This window comes from Arachis ipaensis, chromosome B10 (assembly GCF_059453495.1).
Source record: "Arachis ipaensis isolate K30076 ecotype BB chromosome B10, ASM5945349v1, whole genome shotgun sequence".
Lineage (NCBI taxonomy): Eukaryota > Viridiplantae > Streptophyta > Magnoliopsida > Fabales > Fabaceae > Arachis > Arachis ipaensis.
In genome coordinates, this window is record NC_142435.1 from 85,578,993 (window position 1) to 85,599,696 (window position 20,704).

A 20,704-nucleotide genomic window follows, 5' to 3' on the forward strand; every position below is an offset into this window, starting at 1 on the left:
CTGTCTCTTATTTCTATATCAAACTCTTGCAGGAGCAATACCCATTTAATGAGCCTGGGTTTTGAATCCTGCTTTGTGAGTAGATACTTAAGAGCAGCATGGTCAGTGTACACAATCACCTTTGATCCTACTAAGTAGGATCTGAACTTGTCAATGGCGTAAACTACTGCAAGTAATTCCTTTTCTGTGGTTGTGTAATTTTTCTGGGCATCATTTAAAATGCGACTGGCATAATAAATGACATGCAGAAGCTTGTCATGCCTCTGTCCCAATACTGCACCAATGGCATGATCACTGGCATCACACATTAACTCAAATGGCAATGTCCAGTCTGGTGCAGAAATGACTGGTGCTGTGACCAGCTTAGCTTTCAGCGTTTCAAACGCCTGCAGGCATGCTGTGTCAAACACAAATGGCGTGTCAGCAGCTAGCAGGTTGCTTAGAGGTTTTGCGATTTTTGAAAAATCCTTTATAAACCTCCTATAGAATCCTGCATGCCCCAAAAAGCTTCTGATTGCCTTAACATTAGCAGGTGGTGGTAATTTTTCAATTACCTCTATTTTTGCTTGATCCACCTCTATTCCCTTGTTTGAGATTTTATGCCCAAGAACAATTCCTTCAGTCACCATGAAGTGACACTTTTCCCAGTTTAAAACTAGATTGGTTTCTTGGCATCTTTTCAGAACAAGTTTCAGGTGATCAAGACAGGAGCTGAATGAGTCTCCATATACTGAGAAGTCATCCATGAAGACTTCCAGAAATTTTTCCACCATGTCAGAGAAAATAGAGAGCATGCATCTCTGGAAGATTGCAGGCGCATTACATAGCCCAAATGGCATCCTTCTATAAGCAAACACTCCAGATGGACATGTGAATGCTGTTTTCTCTTGATCCTGGGGATCCACTGCAATCTGGTTATAGCCTGAATAGCCATCCAAAAAGCAGTAATAATCATGACCTGCTAGTCTCTCTAGCATCTGGTCTATGAATGGTAAAGGAAAATGATCCTTTCTGGTGGCTGTATTGAGCCTTCTGTAGTCAATACACATGCGCCACCCTGTAACTGTTCTTGTAGGAACCAGTTCATTTTTTTCATTATGAATCACTGTCATGCCTCCCTTTTTTGGGACGACTTGAACAGGGCTCACCCAGGGGCTATCAGAAATGGGATAAATAATCTCAGCCTCTAGTAATTTGGTGACCTCTTTCTGCACCACTTCCTTCATGGCTGGATTTAGCCGCCTCTGTGGTTGAACCACTGGTTTGGCATTATCCTCCAATAGGATTTTGTGCATGCATCTAGCTGGGCTTATGCCCTTAAGGTCACCTATGGACCACCCAAGAGCTGTCTTATGTGTTCTTAGCACTTGAATAAGTGCTTCCTCTTCCTGTGAATTTAAAGCAGAGCTTATGATCACTGGAAAGGTGTCACCTTCTCCTAGAAATGCATATTTCAAGGATGGTGGCAGTGGCTTGAGCTCTGGTTTAGGAGGTTTTTCCTCTTTCAGAAGAAAGTTCAGAGGCTCTTTCATGTCCCCTGAATCCTCCAAATCAGGCTGAACATCTTTAAAGATGTCTTCCAACTCTGATTCGAGACTCTCAGCCATGTTGATCTCTTCTACCAAAGAGTCAATGAGATCAACTTTCATGCAGTCTGTTGATGTGTCTGGATGCTGCATGGCTTTGACAGCGTTCAACTTTAACTCATCATCGTTGACTCTCAGGGTTATTTCCCCCTGTTGGACGTCAATGAGGGATCGTCCAGTTGCTAGGAAGGGTCTTCCTAGAATGAGAGTAGCACTCTTGTGCTCCTCCATTTCCAGCACAACAAAGTCAGTGGGAAAGGCGAATGGCCCAACTCTGACAATCATGTCCTCAATCACGCCTGATGGGTATTTAGTGGAACCATCAGCAAGTTGGAGACATATCCGGGTTGGTTTAACTACTTCAGTTAAGCCAAGCTTCCTGATAGTGGATGCAGGTATTAGGTTGATGCTTGCCCCAAGATCGCATAAGGCTGTCTTGGTGCAATCACCTTCCAATATGCATGGTATCAGAAAACTCCCAGGGTCTTTAAGCTTTTCAGGAAAGCTTTTCAGAATGACTGCACTGCATTCTTCAGTGAGGAGAACTCTTTCTGTTTCTCTCCACTCCTTTTTATGACTCAAGATCTCTTTCATGAACTTGGCATAAGAAGGTATTTGCTCAAGTGCCTCTGCAAAAGGAATCTTTATTTCAAGAGTCCTTAGATAATCTGCAAAGCGAGCAAATTGCTTATCCTGCTCCTCTTTCCGGAGTTTTTGAGGATAAGGTATCTTGGCTTTATATTCCTCAACCTTAGTGGTTAAAGAAGCCTTTTTAGAGGGGTTGTTATCAGCACTTGTGTGTGTCTGATCCCTCACTAGCAATTGAGTACCAGAGTCAGAAGCTAGAGTGACGTTAGACGCCAACTCACTGTCTGTTCCTGGCGCCTGAACGCCAGAAATGTGCCCATTGTGGGCGTTCAACGCTGGATTATGCCCCCTTCGGGCGTTCAACTCCAGATTCTTGCCCATTTCTGGCGTTGAACGCCAATCCTGCCTTGTTTCTGGCGCTGAACGCCAGTTTTGGGCATGGTCTGGGCGTTCAGCGCCAGCCTTCCACCCATTTTCTGGCGTTTTAGTGCCAGAATTATTTTTCCCTGGGCTCTTACTGTCCTCAGGGGAATCTTTGGTGGGTCGCTCATTTCTTGAATTTTTGATGCCTTGAGGTGGGGTATTTAATGTTTTCCCACTTCTTAATTGAACTGCTTGGCATTCTTCTGCTATTTGCTTTGATAGCTGCTGCTTTGTTTGCTTAAACTGTTCATCCATATGTATATTAGCTATCCTTGTCTCCTGTAACCTGTCTTTGAATTCAGCTAGCTGTTTTGTTAGAAAATCTAATTGCTAATTGAATTCAGCAGCTTGTTTACAGTACTGAATTCAGCAGTTACTGTTTTAACCTCTTCATTCATGGAAGGGTTGCTGCTTAGATACAGATGCTGATTCTTGGCAACTGTATCAATGAGCTCTTGAGCTTCTTCAATTGTCTTTCTCATATGGATAGATCCACCAGCTGAGTAATCTAAAGACATCTGAGCTCCTTCTGCAAGCCCATAGTAGAAGATGTCTAACTGAACCCACTCTGAAAATATTTCAGAGGAGCATTTTCGTAGCATCTCTCTGTATCTCTCCCAGGCATCATAAAGAGATTCATTATCTCCATGTTTAAAGCCTTGGATGTCCAGCCTTAGCTGTGTCATCCTTTTTGGAGGGAAATATTGATTCAGGAATTTTTCTGTCAGCTGTTTCCATGTTCTTATGTTGGCCTTAGGTTGGTTATTTAACCACCTCTTGGCTTGATCTTTTACAGCAAATGGAAACAGTAATAGTCTGTAGACATCCTGATCTATTTCCTTATCATGTACTGTGTCAGCAATTTGTAAAAATTGTGCCAGAAACTCTGTAGGTTCTTCTTGTGGAAGACCGGAATACTGGCAACTTTGCTGCACCATGATAATGAGCTGAGGATTCAACTCAAAGCTACTAACTCCAATGGAGGGTATGCATATGCTACTCCCATATGAAGCAGTAGAGGGGTTAGAATATGACCCCAAAGTCCTCCTGGACTGTCCATCTCCACTTATGTCCATGATGGATATATGGATATAACTTGGACTAATTTATCTTTTTATTTATTTTATTTTATAAGAAGTAAATACTTAAATAAAATAAAATAACTAAAAAGAATTTGAATTTTGAAATAATTTTTTTTTTTCGTAAAAGAAAATAAAAATTAATTAGTTAATAAAAAAAAGAACTTTTTGAAAAAGAGGGGAGATATTTTCGAAAATTAGAGAGAGAGAGTTAGTTAGGTGGTTTTGAAAAAGTTAAGAAACAAACAAAAAGTTAGTTGGTTAGTTAGAACAAATTTTGAAAAGATAAGAAGTTAGGAAGTTAGAAGAGATATTTTGAAAAGATATTTTTGAATTTAGTGACGAGAGAGAAAAACAATAAGATAGTACAAGATTTAAAATTTTTAGATCTAATGCTCCTTGTTTTCGAAAAATTTGGAGGGAAAACACCAAGGAACACCAAACTTAAAAATTTTAAGATCAAGACACAAGGAAAACTCAAGATCACTTTGAAGACTCACAAGAATACAAGAACATGAAGAAAGAACACCAAACTTAAAATTTTTAGAAAACCAAACCAAAATTTTCGAAAACCAAAGGGAAATCAACAAGAAAACACCAAACTTTAAGTTTGGCACAAAATTTAATAGAGAAAATATTATTTATGAAAAAGAAGGTTTTGAAAAGAATATAAAAGACTCTAACCCAATTACCAAGAACACAGATTGACGCTCTAGCCAAATGAGTTATGGGACCTTCAAAAATTTTGAGAAAGATTATTTTTGAAAACACCAAACTTAAAGTTTGGCACAGGATTTAATAGAAAAATTATTTTTGAAAAAGGTTTTTTTAAAAAATATGATAGCCAATTATCATGAACATAAACACCACGTTCTAAATAACTGAGCTATAAGTTTAAAGTATTTTAACAAGGGATAAATAATAAAAGACTCTAAACCAAAAAAAAAAAAGAAAGATTTTTCCTAATCCAAGCAACAAAATAATCCGTCAGTTGTTCAAACACGAACAATCCCCGGCAACGGCGCCAAAAACTTGGTGCACGAATTGTGAATCACACTTTTCACAACGCGTACCACTAACCAGCAAGTGCACTGGGTCGTCCAAGTAATACCTTACGTGAGTAAGGGTCGAATCCCACGGAGATTGTTGGTTTGAAGCAATCTATGGTTATCTTGTAAATCTTAGTCAGGAAGTCAATTATGTTTATCAGTTGAATTATGAATAACTAAGAGAGCATAAATTAAAGGTTACTTGTTGTGCAGTAATGGAGAGTATGTTGGAGTTTTGGAGATGCTTTGTCTTTTGAATCTCTGCTTTCCTCTGTCTTCTGATTCACGCACGCACGTCCTCCTATGGCAAGCTATGTGTTGGTGGATCACCGTTGTCAATGGCTACCTTCCATCCTTCCAGTGAAAACTACGCTCACGCGCTCTGTCACAGCACGGCTAATCACCGGTTGGTTCTCGATCCGGTTGGAATAGGATTTACTATCCTTTTGCGTCTGTCACTAACGCCCAGCCTTCAAGAGTTTGAAGCTCGTCACAGTCATTCAATCCTTGAATCCTACTCGGAATACCACAGACAAGGTTTAGACTTTCCGGATTCTCATGAATGCTGCCATCAGTTCTAGCTTATATCACGGAGATTCTGATTAAGGAATCTCAGAGATACTCATTCAATCAGATATAGAACGGAGGTGGTTGTCAGGCACACGTTCATGGTTTGAGGAAGGTGATGAATGTCACTGATCATCACCTTCATCACAGTTAAGCGCGAATGAACATCTTAGATAGGAACAAGCGTGTTTGAATGGAAAACAGAAATACTTGCATTAATTCATCGAGACACAGCAGAGCTCCTCACCCCCAACAATGGGGTTTAGAGACTCATGCCGTCAGAGAATACAAAGTTTAGATCTGAAATGTCATGAGATACAAAATAAGTCTCTAAAAGTTGTTTAAATACTAAACTAGTAGCCTAGGGTTACAAAATATGAGTGGACTATGATGGATGATGCAGAGGTCCACTTCTGGGGCCCACTTGGTGTGTGCTGGGGCTGAGATTTGAGTGAGTCACGTGCAGAGGCCATTTGTGGAGTTGAACGCCAGTTTTTATGCCAGTTTGGGCGTTCAACTCCAGTTTTTGATCCTATTCTGGCGCTGGACGCCAGAATTGGGCAGAGAACTGGCATTGAACGCCAGTTTACGTCGTCTATCCTTGTGCAAAGTATGGACTATTATATATTGCTGGAAACCCCTGGATGTCTACTTTCCAATGCAATTGGAAGCATGCCATTTTGAGTTCTGTAGCTCCAGAAAATCCAATTTGAGTGCAGGGAGGTCAGAATCCAACAGCATTAGCAGTCCTTTTTCAGCCTGAATCAGATTTTTGCTCAGCTCCTTCAATTTCAGCCAGAAAAATACCTGAAATTACAGAAAAACACACAACTCATAGTAAAGTCCAGAAATATGAATTTTTCCTAAAAACTACCAGAAATAGACTAAAAACTAACCAAAGCATACTCTAAACTATATGAAATTATCCCCAAAAAGCGTATAAAATATCCGCTCATCAGGAGGCATAAGAAAGCAATTGGGTGGAGTTTGGCAGACATAGTAGGCATCAACCCTCAAGTATGTGAGCACAGAATATTTTTAGAAGAGGGAGCAAGACCTGTCCGTCAACCCCAAAGAAGATTGAATCCCACTATCTTGGAAGTTGTCAAAAAGGAAGTGACCAGACTATTGGAAGCAGGTATCATCTATCCCATTTCAGACAGTGAATGGGTTAGCCCAGTACAAGTGGTGCCCAAGAAGTCTGGAGTCACTACAGTGAGGAATGAGCATGGAGAGCTCATAGCAACTAGAGTTCAGAATGCTTGGAGAGTCTGCATTGATTACAGGCGTCTCAACCAAGCTACCCATAAGGATTACTACCCACTTTCATTCATTGATCAAATGATGGATCGCCTGTCAGGTAAATCACATTATTGCTTTTTAGATAGTTACACAAGTTATTTCCAGATTCATATAGCTCCTGAGGTTCAGAAAAAGACCACTTTTACATGTCCTTTTGGGACTTATGCTTACAAGAGAATGCCCTTTGACTTGTACAATGCACCAGCTACTTTCTAATGGTGTATGATGAGTCTTTTTTCTGATCTTATTGAGGACTGTATGGAGGTTTTTATGGATGATTTTAGCGTTTATGGTGATTCTTTTAGCCTTTGCTTAGATAGATTATCTAGAGTATTAGATAGATGTGTTAATACAAACCTTGTATTGAATTTTGAAAAATGTCATTTTATGGTAAAACAGGGGATTGTATTAGGACATGTGGTATCTAATAATGGCATTTCTGTAGACCCAGTAAAGGTGAGTGTTATTTCTAGTTTACCTTACCCCTCTTCTGTGAGGGAAGTCCGTTCGTTCCTTGGCCATGCAGCTTTTTTACAGGAGATTTATTAAGGACTTTAGTAAGGTAGCACTTCCCTTATCCAGATTACTACAGAAGGATATTGAGTTCAAGTTCAGTGAAGATTGCAAGCAAGCATTTGATAAGATGAAGGCCGCCCTAACTCAAGCTCCAATTGTGAGAGGACCAGACTGGAGTCAGCCGTTTGAAATCATGTGCGATGCTTCCAACCATGCAGTAGGAGCAGCGCTGGCTCAACGTGAAGGTAAGGATCCTTTTGTTATTGCTTATGCGTCTAAGACTTTAGACGCTGCGCAGTCCAATTATACTACTACTGAGAAAGAGCTTCTTACTATTGTTTTTGCTCTGGATAAATTTCGAGCTTATTTACTTGGTACTAGAGTAGTAGTGTATTCAGACCATGCAGCTTTAAAGTATCTATTATCAAAAAAGGAGTCCAAACCAAGGCTCATACATTGGATACTGCTATTACAAGAATTTGATTTAAAAATAAAGGATAGGAGTGGAAACCAAAATTTAGTGGCAGACCACTTGAGTCGCCTTGAGCACATTAAGGATGATTCTGCTCCTATAGATGATAATTTTCCATTTGATAACTTGCAAGGAGTATCTGAGGTATCTCCCTGGTATGCACCTATAGCTAATTATCTAGTTAGCCGCACATTTCCTCCTAACTTTTCTAAGCATCAAAGAGACAAGCTGAAAAGCGAGTCTAAATATTATATATGGGATGACCCATATTTATGGAGATGTGGCGCTGATCAGGTAATTAGACGGTGTGTGCCCCAATCGTAATTCCAGTCCATCTTAGATGCCTGTCACTCATCTGAGAGTGGAGGACATTTTGGCCCTCAAAGAACTGCTAGAAAAATCTTGGACTGTAGATTCCGGTGGCCTACTCTTTTTAGAGACGCTGCTGAATTTTGTAAACCTTGCCCCCTGCCAAAAATTTGGTAATATATCCAGGAGGGATGAGATGCCTCAACAAATTATGCTTTTCTATGAAATTTTTGATGTTTGGGGCATTGACTTCATGGGTCCGTTTCCAAATTCTAATGGTTATTTTTATATATTATTAGCTGTGGACTACGTTTCCAAATGGGTGGAAGCAATTCCTACCCGCACTGATGATGCTAACACTGTTGTTTCGTTTGTGAGAAACCATATTATCTGTCGCTTTGGATCCCCACGAGCAATCGTGAGCGATCAAGGCACCCATTTTTGTAACAGGAGACTAACAGGATTAATGAAGAGGCATGGGATAATTCATAAGGTTGCGACAGCATACCATCCTCAGACTAATGGGCAAGCCGAGGTGTCAAATAGAGAGATAAAGTGTATCTTGCAGAAGATAGTCAAACCTCATAGAAAAGACTGGAGCACCAGGCTACAAGATGCACTCTGGGCATACAGAACAGTATACAAAATACCCATTGGGATGAGTCCGTTCCGCTTAGTTTATGGAAAAGCTTGTCATCTCCCTGTTGAGGTAGAGCACAAAGCCTTTTGGGCAGTCAAGGAGTGCAACATGGGGATGGAGAACGCCGGAGCTGAAAGGAAATTGCAACTGCAAGAACTGGAAAGCCTTCACCTAGAAGCTTATGAGAACTCAAGACTATACAAGGAAAAGATGAAGGCTGCACATGATCAGCACATGAAGAGGAAAGAGTTCCAACCTGGGGATTTAGTCCTCCTTTACAAATCTCGTCTGAGGCTCATTCCAGACAAGTTGTGATCCAGATGGGAAGGTCCATACAGAGTAGAGGAGGCAGAACGGTACGGAGTTTATCACCTAAGTCATCCTTCAAGTTCTGAACATATCAAAGTTAATGGACAACGCCTGAAGCTATACCATGGCGAGAAGATGTAGAAAAACAATGAGCTTGAGATGATTGAGCTAGTGGAGCGTCCAACTTACGGACGTTAAAGCAAAGTGCTAGGTGGGAGACAACCCACCATGGTATGATCGTTCTTTTCTTTATTTTTAGTTTTTCATATTCAATAACTCTTCTCTTTATCAGTACTTTCGTGCATCTGCATCTACATATTTATAAAAAAAAAAGGGAGGTGCCACGCGACGCGACCGCATCAGCGACGTGTCCACATGGCAAGGAGAGGAGAGAAAAATAACAACCAACAGAGAGTCATGCTGGAGCGTGGCTGGAGGCGTGCCAGTGGCACAAATCAACCCACGCGACCGCGTCGCTGACGCGTCCACGTCATATGGGCATAATGGCCTCCCACGCGACCGCGTGCCCCAAGCGGTTGCGTGCCCTGATTTTCGACGTAAAACGGGTGCACAGCTGAAAGTTGTGCTAGAGTGGTGCTGGACTGGCGCTGGAAGCGCAATTCCCCTCATGCGATCGCATGCCCCACGCGGCCGCGTCGTACCCCATACACTGCCCACTCACGCGATCGCATGCCCCACGCGATCGTGTCACCTAAAATTTGGCATTTAATGATTTTGAACAGAGAGTTGTGCGAGTGCGAGGCAACCCTCGCGCCACTGGCACAAACTGGGTCACGCGACCGCATGACCAATGCGACCGCGTCCCTCACCTTAAGCGCAAGTCGCGCGACCGCGTGCCCCATGCGATCGCGTCGCTTGCGCCGCACAGCTCAACCTAATTTTGTCAATTATCATATCTTTTTCTTCTCCAAATCCTAATTTCTCTTTTCCCTCCTTATTTCTTCCTCCTCCCTTCTTTCTTCTATCTCACCTTTCACTCTCTATCTCTCTCACCTCCATTACCAAGGTTTTATTTCTTCCCTCTTTCCTTTTCTCTCATTCTTCTTATTTTATATGTTATTTTCTTTTCTTTCTTTTTTTTTCTTTTCATTATTCATATTTTCCTTTTTCTTCTTTCCTTTTTACATGGTGTTAGAATTTTATTTGAGTCATTATTCTTCCTTATATGCTTGTGGATTGTTGCAAATTGTTTGGTAATTATATATTATTTTCTTTAAAGGGTTGCTTGCATGTTCACTTTACTACTTTCTATACTTTATTTACCTTGCATGCTATGTGTTTGTGAAAAAGCCCATATGGCATTATGCACTTTTCTATGTTATTCTAATATTCAACGCTTGCTTTTCACAAATTCCCTTTACTATTATATTAATTGAATTTAATTGTCAATACAAACGTGATGGTTTGTTACCAAATAATGCTTGGTCTATGCTACTCATGCCCTTTTCCGGCATGTCAATAAACACCTTGCATTCACTTGTCACTATATGCACTAGCTATTTTCCTTCGATGACTTTTCACATGTACTCATGAGCGTGTGTTAATGTCAGTTACCTCCTAATGTACATTTATCACCACCTTTTCCGTTCTCTTCATTGCTATATATCTCTTTGAATTCAATTTACTTTCTCTTCCCCTTTCAGGATGGCCACCAAGAAAGGAAAAGAGAAAGCTACTCCCAAACCCCCAACAAGGAGAGGAACTAAAAGAGCACTAGTGGTAGAGCCTTCTTCAACTGCAGTCAAGCCCTCAACAAAAAGAGTTAAGAGGATCATCAAGGTTGATGAAAAGGAGAAAGACTTTCCAGCAAAGGACACTGCGCGATTTCCAAATCGCTACTGTGAGCAGATGTTCCATATTCTAGCTGAAAGGAATTACAACAACGAACACCTTCTTATCCTCCCGCCCAATATTGCTACTTTTGTTGAGCCGCAAATTGAACGAAGACAATGGGGTTTCCTACAGAGACAACCAAGGCAGGCCAATCTTTCTTGGGTAGTCGAGTTCTACTCTAACTTCTACCTGCTTACCCTGCAGTCTGTCTTTGTTCATCAGAAGCAAGTACCCATTACAGAAGAGGCCATTCAAAAAGCTTTAGGTCTTCCCCCTATTCCAGAAGGATTGGACGCCTTTCAAGAAGCCGCACTCAAGAGCCAGAAGTACCAATTTGACTGGGAAGCTGTTCTCAGATTTATCACACTACTTGGCAGCCGTTGGATCTACGGATACCATTGTACCCGCCCTAAGGGAATATCGGCTTCAGCACTTACCTTGGAGGCTCGCATATGGGCACAGATCCTGTCCCATTACGTCTTTCCGAGCACTCACGAGTCCTCCTTCACTGCGGACATGGCCGTTCTACTATGGTGCATCCTTACAGACCAGCCTCTGAATCTACCAAGACATATCCGGAATGGCATGGGACACGTACAAATTGTGGGCAACTTACCTTTTCCCACCTTGGTCTCAGATCTTGTCTCAGCAGCTAGAGTTTCTTACAGAGCTGGAGACACCAAAGCCATGCTTCCACGGGATGATCAGTATGTCCCCAATGGGAAGTACCTTAGACTTCCAACAGCCACTACAAGCCTTTCCATTGCTCCGGTTGAAGATATCCCTTCTTCAACACCACAAGCACCTACAACAGATGAACTGCTCCAGCAGATAATCAAAAGATTGGATCGGCAAGAACAGAAAGCGAAGTTAAGAGAGCGCCGTAATGAGCGCCGATTCAAACACCTCAAGGAGCTACTCAAGGGACACTTCAAGGACTCAGACACCCCGGACTCCACCTCTTTTACCAGCACAGGGAGCCATGATGGTCCCAACTGTGGAGATACTGCAACCAGCCCACCCCTGTTCCTGACAGATGGCACGGAGGATGGTGCAAAACCTTAAGTGTGGGGAGGTCGGTCAGTACCTGACTTTCGGAGGTAATTTCTCTTCCTAGCACCAATAAATTAGGATATTTAGTTAGATTTTCTTTCTTTTATAGAATAGGATAAATTGCATAGTAATAGGTTAGTTGCATGCATGCTCTACTTGATTAAAAAGACAATAAGTTCCTTCTAAGACTCTATCTTTGGAACAAAATTTCACTAATTTTTTAAAAAAAAAATTTATGATAAATCTGCTTGAAGTTGTATTTGGAACATGATTATTTTTGAGCTAAAGAACACACAACCTGTGAAGATTTGAGCCTTTATGTATGGTTACATTATTTAACCATAAACATTTTATTCTTGTGTGTTTATTTCTCTATGATTGTAATCTATATTTTGTTTCATCCTATATGTCCAATATTTTTTATATTCGTATGCTTGCATATGATTGAGGCCATTATTTGTTTAAACTCACTCATCCAAATTAAGCCTACCCTTTTCAATTACCTTTGTACTGTTAACCACTTTGAGCCTTTCTATATTTCACCACATTACTAGCCTTAAGCGGAAAAACAATTGTATATCCCAAATTGAATCTTTGGTTAGCTTAAGATAGAATTGTGTGTGCTAGTTAAATATTGGAAATTGTGGGAACAAAAGTTATTAAGGGAATGTATCATGATAATACAATGGGAATTTGGATACCTACTCATGTGAAACTATAAGAATTAAAAATTTATGTGCATTGATAAGCTATGTTTATTTTTATATCTATAAAAAAAAAATCAATAAATAAATGAGGGGACAAAATCACCCCAATGCTGAATTAAGAATTCAAAGATCAATGCACATATATATAAAAAAAATTAAAATAAAAAGCTGATACATGAGTATGGAATGCAAAAGGGAATTCTGGGTAGCTAGGTACAAATTCTAAGGTTACACTAAATATATATAGGTTAGATTAAAGCTTGGGTTAATTAAAGATTCAATTTATAAGCTCACTTAACCATATATGTACCCCTACCTCTACCTTGGCCCCATTACAACCCTGGAAAGACCTCATGATGTTTGCATTGGTATGTTAACTGTTGTTGATTGATTAGGAGAAGAACAAAAGTTAGAGAACATGATTAGAGAAGGATAGAGTGATTACCCTACACACTAGAGAGATTAGAGCGTACATAATCATCAGTGAGGGTTCAATGCTTGAATTTCCATGTTCCCTGCTTTCATAAGCTATCTTCTTGCACTTTTATCTGTCTTGCTGTATAATGATAGAATTAGTGGAATTTGATTTGTAATTGTTTTGAAGAGCTTATTTACTTTTGATTAAGTGGGAAAGAATCATAAAGTTGCATTCATATATATAGGATTGCATTGCATTGCATGAGTTTCTACATGTTCATATTTGTTTATTTTATCTCCTTCAATTGAGCATGAGGACATGCTAATGTTTAAGTATGGGGAGGTTGATAAACCACTATTTTATGGTTTATATTGTGTTTAATTGTGTGGTTTTATCATGATCCTGACCCACTTATTCATTAAAATAGCATGCATTTATATTTCCTTCCTGAAATTATTACATGAGTGAAAACTGCTTCCTAGAGACTTTTAATTATACATTTTACTTCTCCTTTATTCCATTCGATGCCGTGATCTGTGTACGACGCGGAGGCGTGGACGACGCCCCCGCGTGGTATGCGCGATCTGCATAATTTGCAGCATCGCTGGGGGCGATTTTGGACCCTATTTTGGCCCAATTTTCGGACCAAAACAGCAGACTAGAGCCATAGAACATGCAGAAACCAAAAACAACATTCATTCTACACAGTTTTAGTTTTTAGATCTAGTTTTACTCCTCCTCTAGGTTTTCTCTCTACACATTCATAGTTCTTAGGATTTAATTTTCACTTACTTTTTTGGCATTGGAACACTGAGAAGAATTATTACCTCATCAAGACTTCGTCATTCTAGTTCGTTTTCTTTACTTAGCTTCACTCTTCCATGTTCTTTGCTTTGTTAATTTTACCATTGGAATATTTTTAGGATTATTTAATACAAGGATCACCTTTATTTTTAATTGACTATTTCGGTTTTTATTTACAATGTCTTCCTTTAATTCCTTTTTATATGCTATGAATTTTACATTCACAATGAGCGAGTAGTTCCCTAACTTGATGGGGAATTGATTGAAAGGAACCCTTGAGTTGGAAAGCTTGAAAAAAAAATTGTAATTGGGTTTATGGTTGGATTGCCTCCTAATCACTAACACCAATCCCTTTTAATTAAGTGGATTGCAACTTGTGAACGGACGTAGCATCCCAACTTGTTTGACTTTCCTTCACCTAGCGAAGGATAACTAAACAGGACAACCTTCAATTGTCATTTAATCCTGAGAGCATTCCAACAATAATAGGGATTCTAACTAATCAATTCCCAGTCAAGGCTTTTATTTACACTATTCAAATTCACCAATTTAATTTCCTGTTTGCTCAATTCAACCCTTTTTGAAAACCTCTGATTAATAAAATAGCACACTTTTCTGCAACTCGTTGGGAGACGACCTGGGATTCATACTCCCAGTATTTTAATTTCAATTTTCTGTGACATCTTTCTAAATTGATAGGAGGATTTCTGGCGAATTAAGAACTATACTTGCAACGTATATATTTTAACTATTTTTAATTTGCCAATTTCAACCCGCATCAATGACGCTGACAAGGAGACCACCATTCCATGGGGTGGGTGGGTGCACGAGAAGCCCCCACCCAAATGCCGTTCCCGAGCCAGAGCAGTGGAGGAGGCAGCTCAGCCCCCATCGTCAGCAGCAGTAGCAGAACCCCCCTCTACTTCAGCAGCCGCAGCATCTTTATCACCACCAGCACCAGCACCTGAGCCGACTTATCTGTTGGTGCAGTACCTGCTTCGCTTCATGGAGCGCTTCGAGCGTCGTGTCATGCGACGTCTCGATCGCATCGACCAGGTGTTTGTATCACATGGCATCGAGCTACCGCCGCTCCTAGATTCTCCCACTTCAAATGAGCAGGATCAGGAGGAGGAGCCGGCTGAGGAGCTGACTCATCAGGATGTACCTCCAGAGACACAGGCCACCACTGAGGTCCAGCAGCCTCCTGAGGATCCACAACCATAGCCAGTCCCAGTCCCACAGCGCAAGCCTGAGGAGCCCGGTGCGATTGTTGACCCCATCCCGAGCTTCAGCAGTAGCATCAAGGACGATGCTTGATTCTAAAGTGTGAGGAGGTCACCGTTCGTGACCGGTGTTTGCATTTATGTGGTGAACTTTCGGACATCCATCCTTAGTTTTTGCTACTTTATGTTATTTTTCACTTTATATTTGAGATCATTTTGGGATACTGTATATATTTGCTATTGTAGATACTCTTGTTTTGGTCGTTGCATACTTATATATATATATATATATATATATATATATATATATATATATGTGTGTTTTGCATCTTAGTTGTTGATTGTGATTAGAAAAGTGTTTTGGATTAACAGAATTCTAGTTAACCCTTTTTATATAAGAATTGTGTTTTGATTGAAAAAAGGGTAAACTAGGAAAATTTTCAAAATTTTTTAAATCACAACATTGCACTGGAATAAGCTTAGTCAATATGATGAAAATTTCCAAGAATTTCATTTTTAGGGTACCACCCAATTGGTTGAAAAAAAAACTTCTAGAACTTGCTTGAATTATACACTTGTGGATCATGTTTTGAACAAAGAACACAAGCATGTGAGATTTGAGCCTAATTGTGTGGTTACATCCTATGACCACTTATTTTCATTCTTGTGTGCATTATTCTCTTCCTATGAGTGTAATCTTTGATTTGTTTGATTCTTTATGTACATTATTTTGTGTATACATGCATTTATATGATTGAGGCCATTGTTCAAATAAGCTCACTTACCCAAATAGCCTACCTTTTATCTTCCATTGTCAACCAATTTTGAGCCTATGCTTAACCCAATTGTTCATAATTGTAGCACATTATAAGCTTAAGTGAAAAAAACAATAATTGTCCCTTGTTTGGATCTTTGATTAGCTTAGGCTAGTGAGAGTGTTTACTACTTGATTTTGGGAAGGTTGGGTACATTGGTTAGAGATAAAAGTGTATTTATGTTTTTGTTGAAAAATTCTCAAGAATTGGGTACATACTCATGTATTAATCATATGTAAACCATATGCATTGATGTTCTTGTATATATTTAGTTTATATATATATATATATATATATATATATATATATATATATATATATATATAATAAAAAATACTTTAGATTTTGCAACAAAAAGGGAACAAAGGGTCCCAAAGTTTAAGGTTTCATAAAGTCAATGCATATGTGTGGTAATCAAAAAGTAAATGCATGAGTGTGTGAAAATTGAAGAATGGATAGCCAGGTTGTCATAGGTTAGGTAGGAAGTTTAAGTTAATCAGGGATTCAAATGATAAGCTCACTTGACCATATGCATCCTACCTTGACCCTAGCCCCATTATAACCTATGGGAAGTCCTCTTGATATTTGTATGCATGCATGAAATAATTGTTGATTGTTAGATGAAAAACAAATCTTGGAAAGCATGATTAGGGGAGAATTGAGTGAATCAACCCCATACACTTGAGTGCATAGAGCGGATACACATCCGGCGAGGGTTCAATCGCTCAATTACATGTTTTCACCCATGATCATCTTTTCGTGCAAGTTTGTGAACTCTTTCAATGATTCAATCCAATTGTGGTTTGCTTTGATTGCTAATACCTTAGCTCTTGTGCTTGTATGTGTATTCTTGAAGATTGATTTATTGTGACTAAGCTATTGCATCATGTAGATAGGTTGTATATACATAGATTGCATTTAGTTAGTTGCATTGAATTAATGTTAATACCCTTTGCTTCTTCTTGATTTTAGCATGAGGACATGCTTAGTTTAAGTGTAACGACCCAACTTCTAGCATGTCTTGATCATACTAGAAATCGAATGTTACCAACTTATTTTTCCTTTTTGTATTATTAATTAATAAATATAAGCCTATACGTTGTTAAAACCCCGCGAATTTTACAAGTAAATTTTTTTTTAACAAGAATAATTTAAAGTCGCATACCTTCCATATATCAAGGGATAATTAAACATTCACATACATAAGACAAAAGATAACAGAATATGGAACAACACACTATAATATACATCATGTTACAGAAGTGGCTCAGTTATATAAGCATAGAGCTATGGTACAGCACCCCTAAGTCAGTGACTCATATAGTATATACATATATGTACATAAGACGCCCCAGGGCCTGGCCTGACCAAAAGCCCCTAAGCTGGCACCAAGGCTAGCCTAACTCTATGATATGCCTATTCCCTCTAATCATGCTAACAAAAGTGAGGGAGACACTCTAATGTACTGAAGTTATACTAGGCGTCTCAAAAAGTCTCCTCAATCCTGGCCTAGAGTACCTCACAGAAAATCACCGGGCGAATGGTGATGCTCGCCTGCTGGCGCCTCGCCTGGCTCATCGTCATCGCTGTCAGAGGAGATAACTATGAAGTTAGGATCTTCCTCTGGATCTTCTTCTTCCTCGTCCTCTTCTTCTGCCGGAGTGATAGCAGAGGAACCACTGCTGGCCACAGGAACCATGAAAAGATAGCTACCAAACAAAATACAGTCTGGAGAAGGAGGTGGCACCTCCATGATCTGATCATACTCATGTCCCTGCTGCTCATCAAAGACAGGAGGCTCGATCGGCTAAGGTAAAGGATGAAGCTCGGGTGGCAACACAGGAACACCCCACTCATCAAGGACAAAAGGTGCAGGAGGTGCCTCATGGATAAGCTGGGCAGGTATAAGCTCGTCACATAGAGAAGGTTCAGGTGGAGGAGGATGGTCAGGTGGAGGTGGCATCTGCTCCTCAGGATGAGGTATCCCAGGTCCGCCGGGGTGTAACCAAGATAAAGGAAAATCATAGGGTGCATTAGGATTAAAGTATGCTATCCTAATACTCGCCATGCACCGGGTTCTCGTGGATGTACGGTGGATCAATCTCGTAGAATAGGACTCCCGTGTCCATCTGTAGAGGTGTAAGGGGTAAGAACTGGGGAGTTCTTAGTAAGGTCGGGGTTTACAGTTAGGTTCATTTGTAATGTCCGTGGTCATAGGAGTATAAATAAATGTAGAGTAATATGTACATAACAGCAACATAAACTAACACATGAACAAGAGAGAAAATAGGAAGTAAATGCACATTCACACATTAGTATGCAATCACACAGTTATGCTCAAACAAACAAGGAATAGAACAAGAACACAAGAAGATTAGCAATAAATAATGCACAAACAAGTATGATGCATGTCTGTCCCTACTGCAGGTAATGAGCTCATTTGTCGGTTTCTACCTGTACCCGACGCAATCCGACCCTCCAAGTCAGATAAGGCCTTCCCAGAACTTAATCCCAGATTAAGTACCGCATACCCTCTACCAAGTACTCTCGACTTGCAGGGCTGGTATTTGCTCAGGTCTCAATATACCGCAGGTATGCGAGTCAGGCCTCTACCAAGCATTCAGCTTGCAGGGCTGGTACTACTCTACCGCAGCCTGTCTGGGAAGCAACATCACAATACGGGCGTCCCCGCACAACATTCACAAGCATTGCCCGAAGGCTCATAATTCACATATAACCATACTCTCCATCACTTAGCAATCATCATAAATCAAGCATTACAACATCACAGAAAGCTCATTTTACAATTCTCTGTTTACTCTCTAAGGTCAGGTACACAGCTATATCACTTTTAACTCCTTTTCTTTTTAACTTAAACACAGGTTTCAAAATCTTGTTTCTTTACCTCATATACCTCTATATCTTCTCTTATACCTCTTCTTAGGTGTTTAGTAAAGGAAATTAGAGAATTCTGGACTCAAATCTGCCTTCCTGAGGCTTTCAGGGAAAACTATCTTTTTATCAATATTTTATTATTATTAATAAAATAATATTATTATTAAAGTAACATTATTAATAAAATAATATATTAATATTTTATTATTAAAATAATAATATTTTATTTAACTTTCAAAAATTGCATTTTGACCCCCGGACTTCTTGGAAATTGCACTTTGACCCCTATAACTTTAATATTTGCACTTTAGCCCCTCAACTTTTGATTAATTAATTTTCAACCCCAAACTTTTTAATAATTACATTTTGACCCCAAAACTCCTTGAATACACGTTTTCATGTTCTTCCAAAAACCAAAAACATTTTTTTTCAAAAGTTCATCAGATTTCTGCTTGATTTTCAGCTAGTTTTTCAATCTTTTCGAAAACCGATTTGAACCCGATTTTTATCAAACCAAAGATAAACTTTTCAGCCATCAAATACACATCAAATAAGCATCAAAAATCATGATTTCCATGGCTGGAATGTCACGTTTCCCAGCAGCACCAACAGCCACTTCAAATCCATCATAAACATGATTTTCAAGCATTAAACAACAAGATTCCATGATCAAACCCTCACACATACACCCAAAATCAAATCTCAAGAAACAAGATCTGATTTAACACTTCAAGAACAAAGCCAATCATTGATTAATTTACCAAACCTTACCTTCTTTGCTGCTGTCCGAGATTGCACCAAAAATAAGCTTCCAGAATCACTTTTACGCCTATTTTAACATCAAAAACAACTTTAGAATCTTATGAACCATGAAGGCTGAAGCTTCATGATGATGAAAAGAAGGTTTTCCTCACCTTAAGGTAACTAGAAATCACGTTTTCTTGGAGCTTTTGATGATTGAATAAGAGATCCTAAGAGAAAACATGAAGAAAACATCATTAACTTAAGGAACCACCATGGCCGAATCTTCAAGGAGGAGGAGTAGCCTTCATACCTTGATTTACTCCATGAAAAGTGACATAGAAATGAAGAGGAGGAAGAGGTGAACACTTTGGTAAGATTAGATTTTTGGTAGGGTTTCGGTTTGAGAAAGAACGGAGAAAGTAGCTCAGGTGTTCATGGAAACTTCGTGGTTTTCTTTCATGGTGTTCTAAGCTTTTCCAAGAACAAAAATGATAGCCAAGCTGTCCTAGGGAGGCCGTGGCTTTTGGATGATGATTATCCAAAAGTTACTTGTCAAAATATCTCAGAAATGGATAATTACTAAAGCTAGATGTATTAGAACTTAAGTAATTACACTATTAATGGATAAACATTAAGTTACTTAGTGTAAATGACACTAGTAACTGGATAATCATAAGAATAAAAGATATATGATGAAGCATTAGCAGTGCTAAGTTCATCTAAGAATGCCGGTATTATCCGTTACCGGTAGATTTCAAGCTCAGTTATTATATTACTAAACATAGATCAACATTAATCACAGTAGAAAAGATAATAATATAATATTTTGAATAAAATAATAATATATGAATATTATATTAATATAATTTTTCTCTCGAAATTTGTGACCGGCTCGTCACATAGAGACTAACCACAGAAATCAGAATTTTGAAATTCGGGCCCGAAGTGGCTCAAAAATGCAACTCTTCGCGACATGCCTACATAGATTAGGAGAGGTGTCCTGTGCAATCAAGCTGCTGACTCAGCAGCTTGATGACGCAGCACCTGTACAGTGGAGGTGCTTATATGCATAGAAATTCCTAAAAATTCTGTAAAAATTCCGTTTGATCCCGAAAAAGCGCCGTTTCTTCGGGGCTAGGCCGTTACATTAAGTGTGGGGAGATTTGATAAACCCCGATTTCGTGATTTATCTTATGCTTATTTTGGGGGATTTTATCACCTTTTTCCACATTTATTCAATGAAATAGCATGGTTTTGTAATTCTCCCTTGACTTTTGCTTAAATGTAAAAACATGCCTTTTAGGCCCTAAATTGGTAATTTTGATTCATTTTAATTTCATTCGATGCCTTG